Raw genomic sequence first — 27,580 nt, forward strand, 5'->3', positions numbered from 1 at the left:
TAATATTCAAATATGAATATGAAATAGATATAAATCAACTTTATTCGTTATTAATTTTTTGTCCGATATTACTATATTTTGAGAAAATCAATTCTAGATATGCATCTTTGTATATGTAAATATTATTAACATGCTTGATTATTTGAATAAAAACATGACCTTTTTTGCTAACAATTTGTCTTTCTGAAAAAAAAAAAACAACAGTAGATTTGCTAATTGAATTACTTTTAAATTATCAAATTTAATTTCTGTACTATTGAATCAACTTAACGTTGTTTACAGTTTGTTATTCAATAAAGTGCAAGAGTAATTAAGGGAACCAACGTCATAGCGGTAATCAAAAGAATGTAATCCAGGGACAAAGACCAGACATGGAAAACAGACATATACAACAGAGAACATAAAGTAACTAAAATCATACATACAAAGTAACAAAAGTAAATGAGCAACTCCTGGGAGCATGGACCAGGTGCACCGGAAGGGCTATCGTCCTCCGCCTTTCTAGAAACACCCGCCGAGTTGCTCATAAAAAGTCAAGTCCGGGGCAGACAAACGAGGAAAGGAACTGACAAGATAGACAAGTCTTATTGTATATCTGTGAACCTCCTTTAAAAAAACATCAATTGGTAGAAAAGACAACACCACTAGCAAACAGGAAAACAAAATGAGAAAAAAAGGATTATCACACAATATCCTTAACATATAATAGAGGAAAATTAATATAGTATTGAAAATAAAGAAGACAAAAAACTATGCAATAATATACGATGAAATTCAGTTCAAAAGAGGTCAGTATCCAAGGTTATGAAGTCCATTAACAAAAGATTAAACAATTGTGATTTATTCCTCTCCATAAAGCACTCATGTTTAATACTTGCTTGTGACATTCCAAGAATGAGGTTTAAAAAACTTAAATTCATGTCGATATGAAACGAAGTTGTGTGAAGACATTTCTACTTAGATATTAAAAACAAATCACACCAAACAGTTTTGACGATAGGAATTTCGTGAATTATTAATGGAATGGTCTCACGTATAAAGTATAAAATATAAAACAATGAAAACATTATGCAATGAGTCTTATCTGCCTTACAATAACGTATATTGTCTCCCGCCAAAAGAAGAACTAACTTTTGAACCATATTCACAGTAATCTGAAATACTTCTCACCTTCAGATTTTTCCAAACTTGCGGCATGAAAAGGTATCCATTAGCTGATATTATAAACTCTTAAAAAGTGGGAGGTCACCGATCAAATAAAAAAGTTAATCACATTTGTGTACCATTTCTGCAGAATTTTGTTTTGTTATTGGACGTTTCCTACCCCAAATGTTATGTTGGATGAAGTTACGTCATAGTCAGCAACGGGACGTCTTTAGAAGAAATATCATATTTAAAACGGCAATATAAAACCTTGACTGTGAGGAAATAAGCGATAGACAAAAAGAATTACGACTGGATTTGTATGTATATATAAGTATTTTTTTTATGAAACATTGGCCCTTAAACAATAACTAATTGCATACGTTATCATCTTCAAAAATCATAGCTGGTTTCAATACTTCTGATTAAATTCGCAATTTAACGATCTTAAAAGTTGCAGGCATAAGACTTCATTTGGATGAAAACAGAACACATCTTATATCTGCATTTGTTTTTTATATACCTAGCCAAACGTGCCACTCATGAGAATCATATGGTAGCATATAGTTCTCGTATGGTTTTTCAAATTTTTTTGGGAAAAACATATGATTATCATATAATATGTTACAAGCAATACCATTCTCATGTGTATCATTTTCAGCTATGTATCATAAGATGCGATACAAATTAATACGCCTTACTCTTTCGTATTTTACTGCTCAAAACAAGTGTAAGTAAGTTAAACGATATTATTTGCAATTATATTTTTTTTAATTAGAGCGCGTAAGATGCAATGTTTTTGCTATTGTCTTTTTATATTTTCTTCTCTCTTCGAATATACCTTGTAAAGAAAAGTTCAACTGAATTAAATAATGGGAATGGTTTATCGTCTAAAAATTATCACTGTTCATGACAATTCTAGTATATACTTAGGATTAGATTATTTATACTCTATTTCAGAAAATAGCATTCATGGTATTCAGTATCATCGCAATCATTTTTTCACCATTTTTCCTATTTATGGCAACTCAAATTGTAAGTAAAAAGTTATTGCTAGTCAAAAATGTGTAAAGCTTTAACGGAAATCGAGAATACTCCTTAGGTTATATTAAACGCATATACTTCATGGGATAAAGCTTAAGACATAACAATAAGTTAGAATTATGAAACAGACATCATTTAATGCAGCAGCATTATATATATTTAAGCAAACACTACACACAAACGATTAAAACAAACATAGAACACCGCAGCAACTTATGTGTTTCCATCAAACTTTTTGATAAGGTGTAATGCAATTCTGTAATGTAATTCTGTCGGTATTGTCAACGTATGTTTATAATTGATGTTACAAAGAGTCAGGATTCGACAATATGTATCATTATAAGCAGTTACATGTGCTTTTTAAACATAGTATCTGAAAAGATGGTAACTCTTCAAAAGGTAAGACACTGTATCCCTCTTTCATCAAAACAAATTTGCATCGAATACTTACACATTTACCTCTATAGAAATGATATTTTTTTCTTTTTATAAGATATTTAATTTATAATTGATGGTTGTATATGAAAGTCCAGTCAATTATGTTGGGAAAAAATGATTGAATATATGTTAATTATTTCTGCAGTATTCTAGTCATAATTTGAAAATGTGAATTAGTTGTTTTGACTTTTTGTTATGTCCTGTATATCTTTATTTGGTGGAATAAACGTAGATTTATATTCAATATATAGATGTAATGCACATTTTTAAAAGGAAAAGAGGGACGGCAGCGCAAAAACATTTTTAATAGTTACGTCAATAGTAGAATTATTCGTGGCTGTTTTATCTTCATCCATTTGCTGTTGTTTTTCATCATTGGAAGGCAAAAGTGTCTATGTAAGTCCTAATAATTTTTAATATTATGAAATTTGAATGTACGTTAAGATAAAACCAACATTAAACCAATTACCAATAGAGCAAAGATCAAGGGAAGAGTACATGCTTCTGCTTGAAATAACACAAATGAAACCCATCACATACGAAAGAAAAGATATCATAAAACAGTATTACTAAATAAACTGCCTAAGTGTATCTGAATGATGTAGCGTTAGGCATATCTGCTGATACAATTGAAATCCCATGAGCACCTGGTTCATGCTCCCAGTTTCTAGTGGAGTCCGGGTTGCTCATTTGCTTTTGTTGCTTTGTATGAGTAGTTTTAGTTACTTTGTGTACTTTGTGTGTATGTCTGTCTTCCATGTCTGGTGTTTGTCCCCGGAGTGCATTCTTTTCATTATCGCTATATTGCGTTCACCCGCAATCGTGATAACATTTTGATTATTCACTCTTTCCAATCAATTATCCAATTACAACTTAATGTTTTGAGCAGAAAATTCAGATTGGTTCTCATCAAAATATCCGGTAGTTACATTATTACATCATCTTTACGTCGTCGTAACATAGAAAAAAAACATTGCAGCTACAAAGATATTTACACTGTTTGTCGTAGATTGATCTAATTGTTTACAAAAATCTGAATAATATATATGTTCTAAGATCACATTTTACATCTTCAATCAACGATACGAGATCAGCCCACTGACAAGAAACCCATAAAACTAATAGGTATTTTGTATTATTTATACGAATCGATGAGAGGTGAACCAGATATGTATTAGGAGTCACTTTACCACCAAGAAATTACGATCAATTAGAAAACTGATCCGCCGAGGAAAAACATCCAACATAATTAGAACTTCCTCACGAAATGTCTTTAAATGCAAACGGGACTGATAAAATAACTTATTTAGAACAAATTTACAATGATTAGAATAAAGATGGTTGTAGAACTGTACATAGACCTTTAGATACTTCCACATCTGAACAGTAACAGGCCACATTAGTTTTTCCAAGCAATGGGAGGTCACCATTACATACTTCACTGAATGAATTATCTAATATTCTGGTCATTAAGATTTAAATAGTCGTAATAACTAAGAAATATTTGTTTTAGTGTCTAAGTTCTACAAACTGTATTAATGTAGTCAGCACTTTACTGTATTTTGTTTTAAACAAATAAATACATTAACGTTCAGACTTCATTTTTTATTTTGAAATTTGTTATTTTAGGACAAGCATGACAAAAAAACACAAAGAAACCGAAGCAACAAACCATGTTCAAAAACATGTGACACATAAAAGTTCTTAATTATCGTTGTAATATCACAACAAACTTTTACACAACATGCATAAAGAGGTGAGGTCTCGTGGTTATTTTGATTAATAATCAACTGGGAAGAAGTGAAAACCATTTAATACATTACATCCGTTGGAATGAATTCAGTTTTTTTCATTGTTAGTCGTTTCAAAATATTTTGAATAAGGTTTCAAAGAGAAACACTGTCAGCCTAGACACTTAGTAATTAATTCTTTAATTCAGTAAGTAAGTCAACCAGTAAAAACAGGAATGTAATGTCTAACCATACGTTACTTGATACCAGAAGAATTTACTCGAATCGAAAACAATTTGGAGATAGGGTGTCATCTTGTAGGTAGTTTGATTTCGAAGTCTGGTCGCCACTTATGTGTTGTTTCATCAATTTAATGTGTTCTACTTTAAGTGTGTTATCCATGACTCTCGAAGATGAGGCTTTGTTTGTTTTGTTTTGTTTTGTTTTTTTGTTTTTTTTTTTTTTGTTTTTTGTTTTTTGTTTTTTTTTTTCATTTTTTTTTGTTTTTGTTTTTTATTTTTGTTTTTTTTTTTTTGGGGGGGGGGGTGTTCGAGTTTTCTAAACTTAGTCTTAGTTTTGCTTGTTTATGTTATTTCGAAATCGTTCTTTTTTTCAGCGTTTAAATGACAATTGAAAAATTAACAAGTCGACATTTTACCTTCTCTGGAATTACTAAAGAAGAATCCATATCGTATTACAGTGAATTTCCTACAACCATGACACTCTTTTGTTACCAATCTGCTGAACAATACAAAGGATTGACAATGCTATTGGGGCATTTAAACTGACCAGTTGAAATTAAAAGAATTGATGAATACTCTCCTCTGAATCTTTTCATATCTAGCTCCTGGTTATTTAAATCTGAAGCAGCTACCTGGGCTATTCTATTTTTCATCGGTGAGAGGAGTTCAAATTTAATAAATTTATATTTTGTTTTGTATTTTGTTGACAGGGTCTTTGTCCCTGGATTACATTCTTTTGATTACCGCTATAACATTGGTTCCCTTGATTACTCATTTATTTTATCTTAACTACATAGCACAGAAGTCTTATATAATATTATAAAAATGAGACCTCAATTAATATTTATTCTCTCCTTCATAACACTGGAATAGGCCTACAAAGGTACCCTTTAAGTGGAAAGTATGTGATTCATAATATAGTCAAGGAACAAGTGTCATACAAAATGCAAACAATTTGAGGTTCACGTGAATTACAATTTTTGAGATAGTGCTATGAGTTAATTTATTCAATTTTGAGTATGAGTAACCTTAGAAGTGAATTAAGGTCTGAAAAATTCCCAACGATGTTAGAACTGTCAAATTTGCGAAAGCTATATTTTATATAGCCTAGCTGGCCGAGTGGTCTAGGGCGCTGGACTTTGTGCAGGCGGTGTTGCCATAGATGTCACAGCGGTACGAGTTCGAGTCCCGCAGAGGGAACGACTAAAAATTTTCATCGGCAAGTGAATGCTCCAGTATATTTGTTGTAACCATTTTCTTCATTTATAATTATCTGAAAATTGATTTGTTAATTAATGTATACTGTTCCTTTTCCATAAATGGGGTACAAAGCATTATTTGGACGTCTGTGAAATGTGTAACGTTGTATCTAAACCATTAATTATAAAAACTTGATCTTAAATGACAAATTAAGGCCTTAAATGAAACAGGACTTTTAAAGCACGATATAACATTTACATATCTTAATGAATTGGCAAAATTGAAAATATAAAATGATTCCGGGGGAACGGCTTTCGTACATTCAAAAACGTAGTTGAAAGGAATAGTTTGTAGTAGTGTTAGATGATCGTTTAATGTAAATCGGTTTTTAATTTAGTGCGTAAGACTTGCACAAATGGGCGTTCATTTTTATAGTCCTCGTGAATCAATAGAATGAATTCAACATTTTACCTGATTAAACTTCAAAACTTGATCTTTGCTAAGGTCCACATATTTGTCTAAGAAAACGCTAAAAGCTATACCAGTTGCTCCACCTATGAAAAGTGTATTTCTGTTATAAAACATTGTCTCTTCATAAAATACATTTAACTAATAAAAACATAATAAAAAAATACACAGATAGTAATTAAGTTGTTCGTCAAGAATAGGTAAATGTGATATGTACTTAAAGATTTAATTATGACATAACAGTGGCTTAAACAATAACGCCGAATATCATGAAACACTTCTTTTGGCCTGACGTACATTGAAATTAAAGTCATAGCAACATACTTTCCAGCAGCTTCTTCTGAAGTTATAACTTTTGAAAGGAATTCTTTTTATTATTTTTTACTATTTTTTTTTTATCATTATTAATTGTATTTCACATTCTACAGTATATGGTTATGTTCTAAAATAGTGTTATTACAAAGATAATATTCAAGTTATTTAGTAAAAAAATATAGCTGATATCACTTTGACAAAAAGCATACTCGAATAGAGGTCCTTTATCAAGGTCATGGCACATTTTTTCTTCTGTCTTCGACTTATTGTTACATTGTAAAACCAGAAAAATTATTGCATAAGAAAAATTGTTACTACGTGTCCTTGTGTACTTTTTTTTAATATTTTTAAACTTTTCGGATCGGAATTATTAGGATGTTACCCTTTTCACAACCCTCATAAAAGGGTCCATTCGATTTATATGTTTTATGTCTGATATTACAATAGAAAACAATGTGTAATCTTACATTAACACTGTGTAAGATGGAGGATATTTCGTTGTCTTCCGTCCTTTTTTTTGTCTTAAGTGAGTTTGAATTTGAGTATAAATAATACACCTGATCTTTTAGGACACATGCATAACTAAACAAACGATCAAATTTTAAATGTCAATGATTTATTAAATTGTAGGAACACCTGTTGAAGACCTATTTGTGATTTCTGAAAATCTTGCTATTTCATATTTACGTTTTTGTGCTGGTGCATTTGTTGCGTTTCACTATGTCCCTTTTTTACTGTAACAAGTAAAATTTGGTCGCATTCCAGGTCTATTTAAAGCAGGGAACTAAAATTACATTTTTTTCTAGCATTAGGAAGGGATTGGCTGTTTGTCTGAAATAGATGTTGTTAAAATGTTTGAATTTCTGGTCGGGAACATTATTGTCGAATTAGGGAGTTATGTGTTTCAGTCGAGCATCTGGATACCTATGGGAACAAATCGTGTCGCACTCTTTACCGATCTATTCCTACATTCGTATTTAATCAGATTCTTCTTAGTCTACCTTAGCAGAAAAATGAAGCGAGTACAGCATTTGAATGGTATAAATTTCCCATTCATACCATATACCATCCCCAATTACCCATTAATTTTAGATGTGTAAAGACAAAATGAATATTTTCATCAAAATGAATTTGCATGCGTTGGATTTTCAAACGTATGAAACTAAACTTATATCGCAAGTGCTCTTAAATATCTGTCCTTTGTTTTGCTATCATGTCCTTGGGTATCTCTGTCAAATCTGAGGGAAAACTCGAAACATATTTCTATGAGACACACTGATGCCAAAAACAAAATGTCATAAATACAACTGCTGTGATATTTAAATCCTATACGTGATTGTCCCTATTTCTAAATGTCTTATCTTAAAAGGTTAAATACAGTTGTCATGACCTAAGGAAATACTGTGTGAAATTTAACGGAGTATATATTTAAATGTGAAAAGTTAAAAAAAATTAAAAACAATTAAGACTAATAAGAGGTTACATAATATTTCTTGTGATTTGCAACAAAATCATGATAATGATAAAAAAAGAGGTTGCTAGGAGCCTGAATCACTCAGCTGGTTAAATATTAGTCTTTCAAGGGCAATAACTCTAAAAAGAAGCTATCTGAAAACTTTTGTATGTCTAATAATAACGATCATTTCAGCAATATAAAGGAATTTCACTAAATCTAACTGTTTCGAAAATATATGAGAAAAACTTCTGACTGACCCCTTTGATTTTTTAAGTAACAGCTGCCATGTTTTTCCATGGATAAAAATCCTTACATCAATTCTATGCAGATACCCTAAGAAACATTCATACCATATATGGTTTCGATTGCTCAGGTAGTATCAGAGGAGAAGGTTTAAAAAAAAACATTAAAAAAATGCAAAACAAACCTAGAAAAAAAGGACAATAACTAAATTATGGCTTATCAGATTACAAAAATGGCCACATATAGACATTATTATGCTAAACACAATAACTTAGACCGAATTTGGCTTAACTTATCGGTTTTGGAGATATATGCAAAAACACTACTATTTGACCCTATGTTCAATTTGGAGTAAAGCAGCCATGTTTTTTCGACAAATCAAAAATTCCCACATCAGTTCTTTGCAAAGTACCACAAAAAATATTCATACCAAATTTGGTTGTAGTGGATAAAGTAGTGTCAGAGTTTTAGAAAATTGTTATCGACGACGGACGACGACGACGACGGACGTCAAGTAATGGCAATGGCTCTCTCTTCTACAAGGTGAGCAAAAAAAAATCGAATAAATGTGGGAAAAAGGCTTGCGAGAAATTATTTCAGCAACTCTTACATGTGTTTTGAACTTTGATATTAAATGGTCTAAAGCCCTAATTTTCCAAATTCATATGCATAAGTGGCCCGTTGTTTGAATTGATTATTATGTGCGGATTTGTCGCAAAAAAGATAGCTAAGGGACATCCAATATAATTTGAGGTGAGTTTCTCACCACTATTTTATCCGAAGTGTCAAAGATAAGTTAACTCTAGATAACCTTGCATTTCTTAGATATTTGAAGTTGCTCATGTTTATTTGTATCGCCTTTATTTCATTGTTCAGTATGGCATATACCAATTTAGGATCTAAATGATGATTTTAATGTTATATATATATATATATATGTTTTAAATAATAAACGTACATTATGTTTTTGGCTATTCATAATGTATTTAGTTAAGTCAACTAATTTGAGCTGGAAAAAAAACGTATAGTTCAATATTTTAGTTAGAACTATAATTCTAATGAGTGTGAAAAATACAAAACAAGATCAAGGTAATACAACAGCCTGTAGTCACATTTTTAGGTGTTGAGTTTGCCAAACAGACAGTGTTTATTGTCGGCAAGGATATATAAAAAAATGATCTTTGTTTCTTTTGAATATCTTTGAGCATTCTTATCGAACCTATTTATAATCTTGAAAATGACATTGATAAAATAAACTAAGGTGACCAGTCACACTATCGACATCATTGCTGTATTGATCTAGTGTAAATCGTATTCTTATCTTTACATGTGTGCGTGTGTCAACGAATGGCATTACACTATTTCATTAAAACAAACTGTAAATAAAAAAATGCGCAATAATGCAAATGATCTTCAATAATAAAAAGCAAACATTATACGTTGAAAATTAAGTAAAATTTTCTTATGACTATTGATAAAGTAATGAACGTTCTCCCAGCAAAACTGTTGAAAAGTTCAAACAGTTTATCTGTCTAAGATTAACCTTTTACTAATATTCTGGCGGCTCAAAACATCGTGTGAGAATTTAATAAAATAAAGATAAATTACAAATTACATATATTTGTTTTGTTTATTGGTCATTTAATCAGTTACTTGTCGCAATGTATTGTCGATAGATTTGGTTAACCGTTAAGGTCACAAACAAAATGTTGTCCACGAATAGAGAATATTTTTAAACTTTACTATGTAATATTTTTCCCCGCCTAGAAGGAGGTATACAGCGGTCGTGGTGTTTGTTCGACATTTTGTATGTCAACAAATGTATTGTAACAGTTTCTCTGTCATGTCTCATCACAGCCCCTTTACCTTTTTTATATAGAAGGAATGCCATATCATAGGATTCGATTTCAGACTGATTCCACATCACTTTTAAAAATGCCATCTCTAAATGTTTTTTTTTTTTTTGTTTTTGTTTTTGTTTTTGTTTTTTTTTAATCTTTCTCTGAAAATCTGATTTTACATATGCTCTATCGAGAGAAAACTGTGAATAAAATTGCCTATAACCAAAAAAATCAATAGTTCATCATCCTTATTTGATAAATTGGGAGGGAGATCGGATATCCTTTAGTGAGCCTGATTGTAATGTATTAAGATAAGCCAATAGTGTGAAATATGGGTGGAGTTTGTTTTGCATGCTACACGTGCATTTATTTCTAAATCTGTATTATGTATATTTAGTTATAGATACGATTATTTGATAGCAAAACAATGCGTTTAGTTCCCAGGCCATAAAATAATACGATATTACATTGGCGACAAGGATGGCGATTTTCTCTAAAAACAAATAGAGGATGAGGATTAAATTCCGATAGATCTTTTAGTGAAGATTAAATTCTGATATGTAAGTGATAGGATTAAATTCTGATATGTAAGTGATAGGATTAAATTCTGATATGTAAGTGATAGAATTAAATTCCGATTCAAAGTTATTGATGAAACAAATCTTGCGAAATCCTGGAAACAGTATTTAAAACGGTTCGAGTATTACGTAAAAGCAACCGGAGTGTCTAACGATGAACAGAAATGAGCTTTGCTTCCACATATAGCTGGACATGGAGTACAAATCATTTTTGCAACATTTACCGATTCGGGAACTAAATATGATCAACCTTTTACGGCACTGAACAATTATTTTGAACCAAAGAAACATATATATTTTGAGAGACATATGCTCAGGAAAGCTAAGCAACATAACAGAGAAACAATAGATATTTTATTGTGAGAATTTCAAAATTCTGTATCGCTTGTGACCTTATTCCAGACCAACGTGAAGATATGATTAGAGACCAAATTGTTGATGGTTGTAAATCAACCGAATTAAGAGGGAAGCTATTAACATGGCAAACTCTAACGTTAGAAAAAGTTCAGAGACTTGGTAGAACATTTGAATTAGCTGTAATACACTCCGAGAAGATGGAACCAAGGTTATAGCGGTAATCAAAAATGTAAAAATCAAAATGTAAAACAGACATACACAACAAAGAACATAAAGTAACTAAAATCATACATACAAAGTAACAAAAGCAAATGAGCAACTCGGACTCCACTAAAAACAGGGAGCATCGACCGGGTGCACCGGTAGGGTAAGCGTTCTCTGCTTTTCCAGAAACACCCGCCGAGTTGCTAATAAAAGTTAAGTCCGGGGTAGACAAACGAGGAAAGGAAAACTATGACCCGTTGAATAAATCAGTTTTTATGGTGCAGATGGATAAACCATAACGATTCATGATGACGATCATAAAACTTCTGTAGTGATGACTTCAATCTTGTAGCAACATAACCCTGTTCCAGAGGCCTATTTGTTAGACATCTAGCGCGATACAATAAGACTGCGTAGTTTTGGCAAGCTCTAACATATCGTATGAGTTGTGATATGAATACTCCATACGCAGGTGCCGAAGGGAAGTTGCCACAGATGAAAGGAAAGTTGACAATTCTGAATGAAAAGTCATCACGTTTGTCGTAAAGTTTGCTCAGTAGTTTTCCATTACAATCGATTTCTAAGTGTAGGTCAAGATATGAGGCTGACTTCACAGTGTCTGTTGTATCCTTTACGTCATCTATATAGCGGAAACTGAGATTGAAGGATCTAGCCAAACGATATTCTTTCTTCCTGATCAGATTAGCTATAAAGTCAGCCTCATAAGAGTAAAAGAATAGGTTAATAGCCGTGTATAGAAGATCCAGAAATAAACAAAATCAGACAAAAGCCGAAGCAATTCAAACTTCGAGTTGCTCCGAAATCGTATCGGAAAATATAGGGAAAAGATTGTCACACGCAACTGGTGAATGTAAAGATATGGAAATACGGGACGTTACGGAATAGATTGCAGAATATTTCGAAATATTTCATGTCGTAAATGTGGAAAAATCGGACATTTTGCAAAAATGTGCAAGACAAAATCAACAAAAAAATGTTCAAAGATAACAAGCATGATGTAGAATTTCACATAATTAACGGAAATGGAAGGCAGTTAATTGGCTATAAAACTGATACTGATTCAGGATAGTTCGACATCGAAATAATAAATAGTGGCAACAACCTTTCTAACTCCAACACAGTCACGATAATCAGTTCATTTCAGGACAGATTTGTAGGTCTTGGTAAACTTAAAGACTTAATTGAAATTGCACATAGACAAATCAATAAAACCTTTAGCTCAGCCAGTACGAACGATACCGTTTAAAATGAGAAAACAAGTAGAATAAAAATAAAAGAACTGGAGGATTCCGACGTAATGAAGAAAGTCAGTGGTCCGACACCATGGGTTCCAGGCTTGTTAATAGTGCCTAAGACAAACATTGAAGTTCGTCTGTGCATAGACATGGGACAAGCAAACGTAGCTGTTCAGAGAGAACGTTTTTCATTCCAAATATAGAGGATGTTCTGCAACAAATGAATGGATCTGTGATATTTTCTCGAACAGATCTAAACCAATCTTTTCATTAGATAGAGTTAGAGAATTAGAAGAAGAGTCGCGTTATATCACCACATTCGTATGTCACAAAGGCCTGTAATTTGTGACATACGAATGTGGTGATATAACGCGACTCTTCTTCTAATTCTCTAATTCTATCTAATGAAAAGATTGGTTTAGATCTAGTCGAGAAAATATCACAGATCCATTCAAGAGACTAATGTTTTGGAATTAATTCCACTACCGAGTAACAATAACGTGTTATTGAGCAGACAATACAAGTCATACCAGGTTGTAAAAATATTGCCGACGATGTAATCATCTATGCGCAAAACCAAGAAGAACATGACAAAACACTTCGTGCATTGCTTACCCGACTCCGTGAAAAGAATCTAATCTTGAACCGAGGCAAATGCAAGTTCAACAAAACACAATTGAAATTCATGGGACATTTGTTATCAAAAGATGTTGTCCAACCTGATACAAACAAGATCGAAGCAGTGCGTAATTTCGAGATGCCAACGACACCAGCAAGTGTCAAATCTTTCTTGAGATTAGTTAATTTTTGTGCTAAATAAATATCAAATCTCGCAACGATTGCAGAACCGCTTGGCAAGTTGACAGGAAAAATTTGTTTCAAAAAAGATAAATAACTAATCGTGTCTTTATGTCTTCAAAATGAAAATTAAAGTCTGGAATACATCTCAAGTCTGTAGTTATCAGTTAATCCCATTGTACCTTCAACATATCTGAAAAGATAAAATTACATATTTCACGCTTAAACAGAGTCCTATTTCTCAAATCGACTACTTCACATACATTCTATGTACTGATAGATACGTAATTACCAGTGTTATTGTAACTCGTATCAGATAACCTTCCATTTGATCAGAGAATTGACTTCCCGCATAACACTGACATAGTGTCATTCATAAGATTGGATAATCAAAGGTCCTTGTGCCGCTTCTAAAATTAACAAAATGTTGTACGAAGATGTGTTCTTTCATTTTTGCACATTTAGTATGGTTTTGCTCCGGTAATAGTTTTATTTTCATATCTTTTTACGAGACATTTAATAAGCCTGAGAAACCTAACAAAATTTATGATTATTTTTATTTTTGTTTTGTTTTTTTTTTTTTTTTTTTTTTTGTTTTTGTTTTTTTTTTTTTTGCTTTTGTTTTTGTTTTGTTTTTGTTTTTTTGATTTTTTTTTTATTTTTGTTTTTTTTTGTTTTTTTTTGTTTTTTTGTTTTTGTTTTTTTTTTTGTTTTGTGTTTGTTTTTTTGATTGTTTGTTTGTTTGGTTGGTTGGTTTTTGTTTGTTTGTTTGTTTGTTTTCTGTTTTTTTTTATCAATTTATCAAAGCTCATTATTTACCAACTACATATAAGTAAATTGGTATTAAAAGGTATTTAATGAGTCATCTGTCATCTGCAGCACAATCTTTTTTAAAATGGTAGTGCATTGTTCAAAAAAACAATAAGAATTTCTTTGTAAGATAAATAATTTTAAATTTGTCATTACCACCACATGTACAATGTTTGAATATAAAAATATGCGTCGTTTTCAAAGCAGATAAATGGTAAAAAAAAACTCTAACTTGTGTGGTGTGTAACGATACATTCCATATGTTACTTAACAATTTATCAGACAGAAATGTCCTCTTTTGATATATGCATACATGGACTATTAATATCAAATTAAGTATTTGTATGTTAATTAACATGCTTTTCTCGTGTCATTAATGTTCCTCTATAGTGACAATCTTGTTACCATGTTACATTTAAATGGAGGTGACAAAATAATACTGTGCATGAAGTATTATAGTTTTTTTTTCTCTTCTTACAAACAAAACTATTAATATTTAAGTAAATATTTGCAGGTTAACATGCGCTTTTAGGTGAAATTCATGTACAAAAAACAATTCTTGTTCAAAACCAAAACTTAGGAAAATATATAAATACGTAAATAACGATAAAAAGCTAAATTTTAAATCCTACCTAATGTAGGTTGTTATTTAATATACATTTCAACAGGTTTACCATTTTTTTCCATTTCAATCATAACCACAAATATGCTATTGATTATCTTACAGATAGTATCATGTATTTTACTTGAATTTTTTTTTAAAATGTAATTGTTTAGTCTTCAAATCAAAGGATAATGCTTTTCATATGTGCATATAAATACATTTTGTAAGATGTATTTAACTGAAATTGTAAAAAAAAAGAAAACAAAATTGATTTCTTTCTCCTTTTATCCTTAATTTTGCTAACGGGAAACCTGTATTTACGAAACACTGCTTTAGTAACTAATGATTGTTTTAAATACCATAAAAAATTAAAGTACACGTCAAGGTGCTGTTTTTTTTTTTTTTTTTTTTTTTTTTTTTTCTTTTTTTTTTCATTTAAAATTACATGAAAGGTAATATAGTGTTACACTAACTAATGTTTCTGTCATTTCTGAAACTGTAGCGGTTGTTGCAATATATTATGCTTCATTTGCATTTAGATTTTGTGTTATGATCTCTTAGTATAAAAATGAAATAATGAACAAACCAATTGAGAGCTATGAAATGTTACAAACACATATTATTTTGTCTTTTGAAGGTAAAGTCTTATTAGTGACGTTGGAAGATTTTCCGGATTGCATTCAAGTAAAAACGAACCTATACCTGTTTTACCTGTTTCTCCCTAAACAATTGTCATTAATACCAAATTACAGTTCTTCTCATTTGCAGATAGATTCGACATAGATATGCTATTCTATGTTTCAAAATATTGGGACCACGAATGAAGCTCACAAGTTTAGACACGTAGTATTCAGTAGTATATCTCGTGTCTGAAATCATAGTTTCTGTTCATTGCACCGTTGCAATATTAGAAATGATAAAACTATATCACTGTTGCTTCAGATAGATATTTTCTATTTTTGGCTTTTCCGTAGTTTCAGACCCAAACATAAATGATATGAAATTACGAAAAAGTCGAAAATCGACATAATCAATAGAAAAAAAAACGTAAAACGAATTATAATGAAAATAAAAAAAAAACAACGACAACTACTGAACTACAGGTTTTCTTGGGACAGGCACATAAAGTATGTGGCGGGATTAAACCTGTCTGTGAGCGCTCAATACTCTCCTTAACCTGTAACAACGGTAGGAAAATACAATAAAACGAGCTATAATAATTTGGCGATTTAACTATTGAGATATTGAGATCGGTACATAATACAAGCAACTTAATAAATTATACAAAAGACAACAAGCTGCTACTACATCAAAAGAGTGTTCGTTGTTTTTGAAAGCTAGTTTAAATCCAAAGCCAACTGATAAGCACTTTCGCAGACAAAAATGTCCATAAAGACACGTTAAAACAGTATTCAGTATGAAATGACTAATAAATATAAAATCTGCGTGCAAATGTCGAGATAAAAAGTATTGACAAGAACAGAATATTTCCTATGGGCATACATTGGGTGTTTGTTCTGTGGCTTTCTAGTTCTATTGGAATAATATTGAGTGAATTGACCATCATGTATCAATAAAACTATGCATTTAGACATGATATTTTCTTGACTACAGTCACAGGCAAACGGACCACTCTTATTTCAGTCTATTACACTATGATACTTTAGACGGTTGTTTTGTTCAGCAATATCTAGAGAATATCCCACGTTAAATTAACGAATGTTTGTCTCCATATTATCAAAATGATAAAGTCATATCTTATTTGTCCTAAATAAATATCCTTTCTATGAATTGACAAATTTTCTGAAATCTTATTTACAATATCAGTGTATTTTTACCGTTCCGGTTTTATCGGAAGTTACTCGTCTTATACCTGATGACATTTTATTTGACGAACATTGTTTCTTATGACGAAAAGAAATGTGGTATCGCTCGCAAGTTGCCTTCTCAAAAATTCTTGTGACTATTTTGAATTTACATTAATAATAATGTCATGTGTATTACAGAAAATGTTTTGTTAAGAAAACTAGATATTATTTTTTGTATATTTGTTTGTTTGTTTGTTTTTTATGTATATATTGTTTCCTTTGTTTTTTGTTTGTAATGTTTTGATTTGCCTTTTTTCTTATATTGATTTTCCTGCCTTCTAGGAGGCATACTGTGGTCTTTGTGTTTGTGTATCTGTTCGTATGTCAACAAATATATTGTTATATTTTTCTCTCTTACATTATTATAGTCATTGATATGATTCCAGGAAGGTCTAAGTGCTGGTTTGATGAATATCCCCTTGGCCCTTAGGTCCACCATCAATGACATGGATCTAATGGTTTAAAAATAAAAAGATCTATTTTATATAAATAGAGTAAATTTTTATTTTTGACACATGGTTCAAGGACACATGGTTCAAGGGCACATGGTTCAAGGAGTAACCTGTAACAGCAGCATGATCATGATCAAGTTTGTAGTGCATTGATTAATAGAAAAAAGGAATTTCTTACTTAGTATGATTAAATAATGTTGAAATTGTCATTGCTGGTATGCTTTTATATTAAATATGTTAGTAAATTTGCATAGTTTTCAAAGCAGCTAAATGGTACGATCAAACATATGTTCCTACGTAAATCTAGCTTGTGTGGTGTGTAAGTATACATTTCATATGTTACGTAATATTCTCCATATCTTTTTATCTAATGTAATAGGCTGAAATAAGGGTAGCCCTTTTATTCATACATAATGGTCAATTCACTCCATATAATTCCAAGAGAACTAGAGGGTCACAAACCAAACGCCCCATGTTTGTTCTAAGTAAAAAAATATCTTTCTGTCAGTACCTTTTATGGTACATTTTCACTAAATCATGTTGAACGTGTTTTCATGATACTTTTGTCTGAGAAAATAAGGTCTGCAAAAAACATTTGCTTGTGAACTGAACTAGCTTACACTAACAGCCTTTTGCATAATCTGTTTAGGAGTTTGTATTCTATTTTGATCTCAACAATTAAATCTGAATTTGCCATATTTTTTTGGTTTTATTGTTGCATTTTCCCATCACTGTCCTAGATTAGGGAAGGGTTTAGCGCTCAAAGACATGTTTAACTCCGCCACATACTTTATGCGCCTGCCCCAAGTCAGAAACCTCTAGTCCAGTTGTTGTCGTTTTTTATCTTCATTGTTATTCGGTTTATATATTTTTCTATTGATAAGGTATATTTTGGACTTTTGCGTAGTTTTACATCATTCATGTTGGGGCCTTTTACACCTTGCATTATAGTATTAGTTTTGCCCATTTGACCGTGAGTTACCTGTAGAAGGCAAACGGTTCGTTATGACAAGGTTTATATTCACAGAGACTTGACAATGGAAAAATCTGAAAATACTTTTAATTCGAAAACAACAACTGCAAAACGTCTATTTTAAACTAAAACGAAAAACAAACAAAAAAAAAGCAAAAAAAAAAAGAATTATCATTTCTGATAATACAACAGTATAATGTGCAGAACCTATGATTACACTCCTGAATATTATCTGTCTAAGATATACCAAAGTGACCTTCATTTGTGAACCCAGCTGTTTTAAAACAAAGGATACCATATCTATTTCAAATGTACAACAGTACGATGTGCAGAATCCATGATTACACTCCCAAATACTACGTGTCTAAATAATACCAAAGTGAGCTTCATTTGTGAACCCAGTTATTTGAAAACAAAGAATATTCGGCAATGGAAAAAATTGTATTTATGACAAACAAATTAGGAAAAACAGAAGACAAAATTAATGTATGTTTATAACACTTCATAGCTCTCAGTTGGCTTGTTCATTGTTTCATTCAGTTTATACTTAGAAATCATGAAATGAAAATCAAAGGCAGATGAAGTTTAATATTTTGGTAGAAAAGAAAAAAAAATTCTATAGTAGCAAAAAGAGGACAGAAAAATTGGTTAGTTTAATGCCCTATTACCTGTCAAGTCGTTATTTAAACAGAACAAAACAAAACTGCAGACTTTGACGCATGCTTTAGTAAGTGCAAAATTTGGTTAACAATCTTTGATATTATTTAAGTCAGGAACTACTGAATACCCCCTTGGCTCTGCTAAAATTGGCATAGACACGACATTTTGAAGATACAAAGATATTAATGTTATATAAATATTGTAAATGTGGATTTTCTGTACATGTGTTTCAATGAGTAATCAAGGGAACCGGATTCCAGCGAAAAAGACCAGATGTGGAAAACAGACAAACACAACGCAGGCAATTTAGTGAATAAAATAATACACAAAAAGTAACAAAAGCCAATGAGCAACTAGGACTCCACTAAAAGATGGGAGCATGGACCAGGTGCAGCGCTGGGGTAAACGTATTCTGTTGTTTTTTTTTTCAAGAAACACCTGCCGAGTTGCTCATAAAAAGTTAAGTCCAGGGCACATGAAAACGGAATAGAAAACTATGACATGTTGAATTAATCAGTTTTCATGTTACTGATGGTTATACCTTAATGATCCACAAGTTCATGAAGACGACCATAAAACATGTAGTGATGACTTCAATCTTGTAGCAACATAACCCTGTTCAAGAAGTCTAATTTTAAGATTTTCTAGATATAGCTCAATACACAACGTCTTACGTAGTTACGGCAAGCTCTGGCATAATGTATGAGTTGTGATATGATAACTCTATACGAAGGTGCTGAAGGAATGTTGCTTAGCCTGTCATCAGCAGCATGATCATTTTAAGTTCTTAGTGCATTTAAAAAAACAATAATTTGTTTTTTTGTAGGATGAATAGTTTTAAATGTGTCATTGCTACTGTGTTTGTATACAAAAAAATGTTTGAAGGTATGCATGGTTGTTAAAGCATATTATTTCTGCGTAAATCTAGCTTGAGTGGTGTGTTACTATACATTTCACATGTTACATAATAATTTATCAGACAGAAATAATCTTGAATAATATGTGTAAAAGTGGTCTCTACATGAACTATTTTAAATATTTAAGAAAACATTTGCAGGTTAAGATGCGTTTTCACGTTTCATTTATGTATCCTAAGGCCTATTGTTAGTTACAATCTTGTTTTCTTTTTAAAACAATGAGAACTAGATACAATACTTTGGATTTGGTGCCATAAAACAAAACTGAAAAATATGTTTATACGTAAATAAGGATAAAAAGCTCAATTTTCAATCCTACCTATTGTAGATTATATTCAATAATATAGAGTTCAATAGATTCATCCATTATTATTTTTTTTTCAAACTTCATCACAGATAGGCAATTGATTATTCTACAAATAGTAGTGTGTATTTAACTGAAATTGTAAAAACACACTTTTTAATTTTTTTTTCCTCATTTTATTCTTAATTTTAATCACTTAATACGTGCATATAAATACTACTTTTTAACTAATGATTGTTGATTGCTACTGCGTTTGTATGAAAATATGTTTGAAGGTCTACATTCTTTATTATTATTATTATTATTATTATTTTCTATGGACATAATGGGCCGTTCGTTTTGTGGCCAACTTGATATCTTAATATTATATGGAGTAGATGGGCTATCTTGTATCAAAAAATCTATGGCTACTAATTAAGGGTTAAATTGTTTTAAGATGACCAGTGCGTCTTCAAAGGTTCAGTTGATACATAATAAATGTTATCATTAAAGGTATTATATTTTGTTTTACCTGATATCAGCGTGTATAATAATAAGTCAAACACTAAAACCATTCGGCTTGATAACATCATATATGATCATAGATATAACAAACATTTATTCTCGTGTTAAATATACCGACATTTGATGAAATCAACAAGTACATTGACGACAAAACATTTACATCACGCATTAATAGTTCTTATTATTTTTCGTTCGTGCATTTTTGAATTCGCCAACGTTCCCTTAACCAATTTAGATATTCTTCGAAAATAAATATACTCGACTATATCGTTTTTACTTTTACTAATTTATTATATGACTGACATCTGTGCACGGCTTTGAAAAAAAATGATTTTCGTCAAACCATTCCTCGACTCAAATATCGACCAAAACATCGCTTGAAATTTGAAACATTTCGTTTTCAAGTCTAATCTGATGGACACAAAATCAACCATTTTTGTTATTTTGACCTAATGGCATGACAAACGATTTAAACCCTAAAAAGGTTTTGACAATTTCCGTATACCAACAGTTTTTGTTTCGTCCTATTGAAACAGATACATTTTAACGAGCAAAGGACTACCTGGTATACACTTGACTCATTGATTGGAATTTAAGTGGTAAATTACAAAGATGATTTTGAAGGCAGTTAATCAAACACGCTTATGTCAGAGGAGCTTTCAAGAATATGGTTTTGTTGACAATATAATTGCTCTATCAAGTACAATTATGCAATTGTTAATTTTCAATAAAAAATGAAATTATGTATATCCAAATTGATTGGCATAATTAAAAAAAAACCTATATGATTTAAGGTTTTGTTTTTAAAAGGCTTCATTAGTTGGTGGCATTGATACTTGTAGTATCACCCTTAATTTCGTTCGTATGTCCGGACTTCGGACTTAAACCTGAATTGTTTTATGTTTATTTTTGGAATGAGGAGGGGTACTTGTTTATTATTATTAATTTTTTTTTGCTTTTTTTTTCTTATTTGTCGCATTTTTTTTAATTTATTTTCCATTGAATGATTCTAGTTATTTATTATGTGTACCATATGATGATAAAGCTCTAATTAATTTCAAAGTGATAATCATTAATTGTTTCTTTATCCATTAGTTCAAATTGAAAAAAAAAACAATTTACGTCATGCAGTATTCTTGAATATAGTTCGAGTCTGTAAATACCAGGTGGTCGCATTGTACTTTCAAATTATCTGAAATGAAAAAAAGGTCATTTCCACGAATTGACAACTTTACATAAAGCCTATTTACTGTATGAATAAGAAACAATCGTTCCAGTTTTATTGAATGTTATCTATGTTAACCTTCCGTTTGATCAGAGATTTGACGCCCCGCGTGATACGTACATGGTGTCATTTACATGATAGGATAGTAAAAACTCCTTGTGTCTATTTCAATTTTAATTGAACCTTAAACAAAGAACAATGAAATATTTCATTTTTTTCACACAAAATGTTTTACCAGTTTTGCGCGATGTTATATGGTTTTGTTCCGGATTTAATTTTCTTTTAATATCTTATTTTGTGCAATACCAAGATATGAGCAATTAGTTTCATTTTTTTTCCAAAATGCACATTTTTCATTGTCTATAAGTTTTTAAAGGAAATAATTGGATAAAATTAGATACACGCATTCATATAATGAAACAACTAAAAGAAAAAGCTCTTACGTTCCTTCAAATTGAAGAACTACGAAAATTTTGGAAGAAATCAAAGTTTATAAAGCCTTTCAAAAGGAATGAATCTTTGCTATGAAGACCTGGTGTAACTCAAGCAGCGGGTTCAATCCAACGGTTTCAACATGAAAGTAAAAAAAAATTATATAAATGATGTAAAATTTTGACATGCCGTAAAGATGTTACAAGAAATGACCTTTTTCAGCAGCAATAAAACCAAATTCATCGGACGCATATATACATGTAACATTCATAGATGAATCGACATAGAAATCCAGATGCAGCCTGAAGACGTTCTAAGAGTAATCAAGGGAACCGAGGTTATAGCGGTAATCAAAAGAATGTAAGCCAGGGACAAAGACCAGACAAGGAAAACAAACATACACAAAGAACATACAGTAACTAAAATCCTACATACAAAGCAACAAAAGCAAATGATCAACTCGGACTCCACTAAAAACTGGGAGCATGGACCAGGTGCACCGGTAGGGTACCAACCTCCAAATACAAGGAAGTTTTCAAATTTTATAGGGTGGAATTTTGTATCATTGCAAAATTTGTTGAACAATCTTTGATATAATTCAAGTCAAAGAGATTTAACTACTGGTCTAATAAATACCCCCTTGGCCCCCAAGTCAACCATCAGTGGCATTGACCCAATGGATTTAAAAACACAAAAATATTAATTTTATATCAATAACTTAAATTTTGATTTTTTTTTGCACTCAAGTTTCAATGAGTAACCTTTCATTTGCACGGTAACAATTTTAAGATGGTAGTGCATTGATAAAAAAAGAATAATACAAGCCTTTCTTTGTATAATAAATATGTTTGATGTGTCATTGCTACTATTTCGGTACATATCATATGTTTGAAGGTCTGCATTAGTTTCAAAGCAGCAAACATTCTCCTGCGTAATCTAGCTTTTGTTTGTTGTAATTATACATTTCGCATGTTACATAATAATTTACCAGACAAAAATGCCCTTGAATAGTATGTGCATACATGGCCTATATCTGAACCATTAATATTACAGTAACATTTGCAGGTTAACGTGCGTTCTCTCATTCCATTCATATACCCTAATAGTGACATCTTGTTATCTTGTTCGTTTAAAAAGGAATGGGAAGATAGCACTTTGCATTTGTTACTACAATATAGAATGCGCAGATGACAAGTTCATTATATAGAAAAATGAGACCGTTCTTGTTTAAAAAACAATAAAACTAAGAAAAACTGATAATAATTAGATATGACAAAGGTATAAAAAGTTTTTTAATCTGCTTTTGTATGTTGTTTTGTTTTATATTGTTTTTTTTTTTTTTGTTGTTGTTTTTGTTGCTTTTTTTTTTTTTTTAAGGTTTTTAGTTTTTTTTTGTTGTTTTTTTTGTTGCTTTTTTTTTTTTTTTTTTTTTTGTTTTTAGTTTTTTTTTGTTTTACATGTTAAACTTCTACAGTTTTTTTAAGCGACACTACTTGCATTAGAGCTTTACCGTCTATTTCCCATTATAACTGTAGTAATTGTCTGTTTCAAGACAACTTCATCTACATACATTAGACTCAACTGTCCTTAAAAATCGTGTCCCTATATCTCCGTTACGAAATACAATAATTATCTGCCCAAATTGAGAGCTATACAGTGTTACAAACACACATTTGTTTGATCTTTTTAAGCGAAAGTTTACTAAATACCGTTGCAAGTGTTTTTAGAACATGACTACAATTGACAATGTAGGACTTTAAGCCTACCAATAAACCCGGTTGTTAGACAAATCCATTCTTGTTATAATACGTGTTTAATTTGTTTTCCAAAAACTTTTCTCATCAAAATCTAAATCATAATTCTTCCCAAATATATTTGAAATCGATTTGTTTGTTATCAAAAAGGGTTTAAAATGAAGTTCACTTCAGTACTATTTAAAACCCGTAGTATTCTGAAGTAAATTCGGAGTCTGTAATCACGAGCTCGACAGGTTAAATAATTTAAATGGTAAAAAACGTTGTAGGATTAAAAGGAAAATCGTATTTACTGTATCAATGCAAAATTTTCGTCCCATTTTTTTTAAAGTTAACCTTCATCTTGATCATACAAATAATTTTACGTCGTGCTCCGCGTGATGCCGATAGACTGTCCTTTACAAGATTGGATAATCAAAGGTCTTTGTAACTGTTTCTAATCTAAATGAACTTTGAACGACGAATTTTTATTTGTTTTTGATTAAATATATAGTACTTTTACCATTTGAGCGAGATTCGCTGCGGTTTTATACTTCTTTTCTTTACTTCGTATGTTACTAAAAGTTGGCATACCAATCATTTTATATTATTTTTTTTTCCATAGATCAATGCTCATTGTTAACCAACTAAGTAAATTATTATTAGATTGACACATCTTGTATAAAACGAATGCATGTGCATACTATGGGGAAAACATGGTATTAGAGCAAATATGGAACAAAATGACATTAGTTTATGATACTGTAACTGACCATTACAACACACCTTACATATTACACAAGGAATTTATATATATAAAATCACAATTGTTTCACACGCAAAAATAAATAAATAAATAAATAAATGGTTGTATTTTTCTTTTATTTTGAACAACTAAATGCTATAGGCAAAATAATTCAGAAATTTTAACAATTGAACTTTTTTTACTTTCAGCGTGTTATTTTTAAGGTTTTAATTTTTTTGAATATACATAATCACATAAACTTTCAAAGAACAGTGTTTAAATGGAAAGGCTCTCCTTGGTCCTGTAGATTCAAGAACTACAATATTTTGGGAAAAAATGGAGATATGTGAAGACTTTGAAAGGTAGAAATGTATTCTCTTAAGTTTAAGTATGCACCACAATTGTCCAATACAGGTATAGATTACAATATTTTAATCTAGTTATATTTCAATACACTTATAAAGAGCAGTTTTAAAGATAATAGCAACAAAAAGTATTTAACATTTACTCATTGGGACATTCAAGCTTCAATTATGTACAGAGATAATAGTCTATGTCATCATAGAACGTATCAATAAAGCATTATACATGTGTATATGACTGATCGTTAAACACCTGGAATATAACTTAATTCCTAGAAAAAAAGGAAGATACATGACCCTGTTCCAAACTTTTAGTAGGTCGCTCATATATTTGTTAGTTCTTTATAATTTTTTTTGTCCCTTTCATTGTCATTGTACCAATATAATGAATAACCTGTTATTGTGTAATAATGTGATTAGATTGATATAAATCAGCTTGTCCAATTCTACGATATATTTTGAGAAAATCAAATCTAGCATATGCATTTTTGTATATGTAAATATTATTACTGTGCGTGTCTATTTGAAATGGAATATGACCTTTTTATGCTAACAATGTGTCTCTTTGAAACAACAACGGTAGATTTATTATTCAACTACTTTTCAATTATCAAATCTAGTTTGAGTATTATTGAATCAACTTCTTCTCTTTCTTTCTTATACAGTTTGTTATTTATTAGAGTGCAAGATAGACAAATCTGATTCGTTTATTGTACTTTTGACAAACTAAAAAGGTTTTAATGTAAGCCAATACTATAGGTACATATGGAAATGGGCTACTATATTAGATTTATTAGGTATCGGCGAATTTCATTAAAAAAATAAATTGGTGAAAGAGACAACGGCGCTTCCAAACAGTAATACAAAATAAGCAAAAGGGCTATAACACAATATCCTTAACATATAATAAAAGAAAATTAACATTGCGCAAGATTAGCATAGCCAAAATGTTATTAAGTACCATTTTCTTTCTGCAAATCAGACAGGGTATTATTCCTGCATGTCAAAAACCCATCGAATTCACTTATTTCTTATAAAAATCAGTCACGAACCACAAACCAGACTTAGTTTCTCATTTGGGAGTTGCGCTTTTGAGATATAATTTATATAGATTGTACATGAAATTGACACTTTGCATGTTCTTCATTTGGTTGATTTTAGTGGGAGGTTAAATTGTAAGTTTATCAAAAATACTGTTCTGAATACACAAAGGGCTATTGTCGCATAAAAATATAGCAATACAAACCAAAAAGCATGGATTGTTTTGTGGGTTTTTCTACATCATGAATCACTATGCCATAGGCGGTATCTGAGTTTTCTTCTTTTTTTTTTTTGACAGATACCTAAGGCAAACACAAAAAGTGGTTTACTTAGTTTGCTGCAGTAAACCATCTCCCCACAAATAGGAAAAAAGAAGACAACAGAATATGAAATAATATACGACGAAATTCATTTCAAAAGAGGTCAGTCTCCAAGGTTATGACGTACATTAACAAAAGATTAAACGATTGTGATTTATGCCTCTCCATAAATAACTCATGTTTAATACTTTGTTGTGTCATTCCAAGAATGAGGTTTAAAAAAACTTTAATTCATGTCGTCGATATGAAACGAGATAATTTGAAGACATTTCCATTCATGATAATGATCTTTTGATAAAATTGTGTCTTGTACAACATCAGTCTTGAACAGCATAAGTTTTTGTTGTGTGTGTCTGTTTTCAATATCTGGCCTTTGTTCCTGGGTTCCATTATTTTGATTTCCGCTAGAATGTTGGTCCCCGTGATTACTCTTTCTATCTTTTGACAATTCAAAATGGGGGTGATAAAATACCATCTACATAGCGGAATGAGGAATATGAAGACTTTACCAATTTGCGTTCTTTTTGTTGAAGTGCGTTTTTTATTACGTTTGCCTAAAATGAATGTTTCAACGACCAGTAAACAGAAAAGCATATTTTGTTTGGGGAGGGGCGCGGCTTGTGACAAGATACTTTTGGATAAAACAAGCATGTGTTGTAATGAAGAATATAGAATTTAAAACTTGCACGACACTACATAGAGACATTCTTATCTCAGATTTTTTGGAAGTTCTTAATAAATAAGTCTACATCTGGTTAGTACCACTTCTGGTATTGCTAGTATCACAAAACTTTTGAATTGCATGTTTACATTTGCTTAATTAAGGTTAGCCATTTTTAACGGTATTTAGGTCGAGAAGTAAATAGCTCTTTGAATGGACAATTAGCAAGTACAAAATACAAAAAAACGGAACAATCGTAGCAATTTTACTGAATATAGGGGATTTTCTTATATCAAAAATTGATATTGACTATCTTATGTAATTTGGCAATAAATTTTATTCTACATATTACGAGTAAAGGCATAGGGGCATTAGGCCACGCATAATGTCCAAAAATACCAACTTTGATGTACTTTGTTGTTCTAAAATGGAAATTGTTCAAAATTAGACAAAGAGGGTTTTGTGGCAGTACTGTATTGATATACCATCATTATGGTTTAACAATTATACGTCAATTTACAATTGTCTACAACGAAGAGACAACTTTATATTTTCACATATAATACGCTGTCTGATAATGAATGAATTCACTACATGTGAAGTCCCTGCTCTTTTGACATGCTTATTGTATCGTTCGTTTGAATTTGTGATTATCT

At 30.9% G+C, this 27,580-nt stretch overlaps 1 protein-coding gene and 2 long non-coding RNA genes across 3 annotated transcripts in view; 1 reads left to right on the top strand and 2 right to left on the bottom strand.

The window, feature by feature from the left end:
* Positions 1-2,145: 2,145 nt before the first annotated feature.
* Positions 2,146-27,580, top strand: part of LOC148608494 (uncharacterized) — a 42,720-nt gene continuing 17,285 nt past the window's right edge. The window contains exon 1 of the mRNA XM_088545801.1: positions 2,146-2,178. The gene's annotated coding sequence lies outside the window, so the exon portion shown is untranslated. The remainder of the gene's footprint in view (positions 2,179-27,580) is intronic.
* On the bottom strand, positions 5,430-7,036 carry LOC148608495 (uncharacterized). Its single transcript, XR_015915121.1, has 2 exons — positions 6,269-7,036; positions 5,430-5,870 (listed from the first exon to the last, which is right to left on the bottom strand). It is a non-coding gene; the product is annotated as an uncharacterized LOC148608495 (long non-coding RNA).
* Positions 13,192-20,475, bottom strand: LOC148608496 (uncharacterized). Its single transcript, XR_015915290.1, has 3 exons — positions 20,413-20,475; positions 16,954-17,047; positions 13,192-13,506 (listed from the first exon to the last, which is right to left on the bottom strand). It is a non-coding gene; the product is annotated as an uncharacterized LOC148608496 (long non-coding RNA).

This window comes from Perna viridis, chromosome 9, assembly GCF_037379345.1.
Source record: "Perna viridis isolate PV_CMFRI_1.1 ecotype Kerala chromosome 9, ASM3737934v1, whole genome shotgun sequence".
Lineage (NCBI taxonomy): Eukaryota > Metazoa > Mollusca > Bivalvia > Mytilida > Mytilidae > Perna > Perna viridis.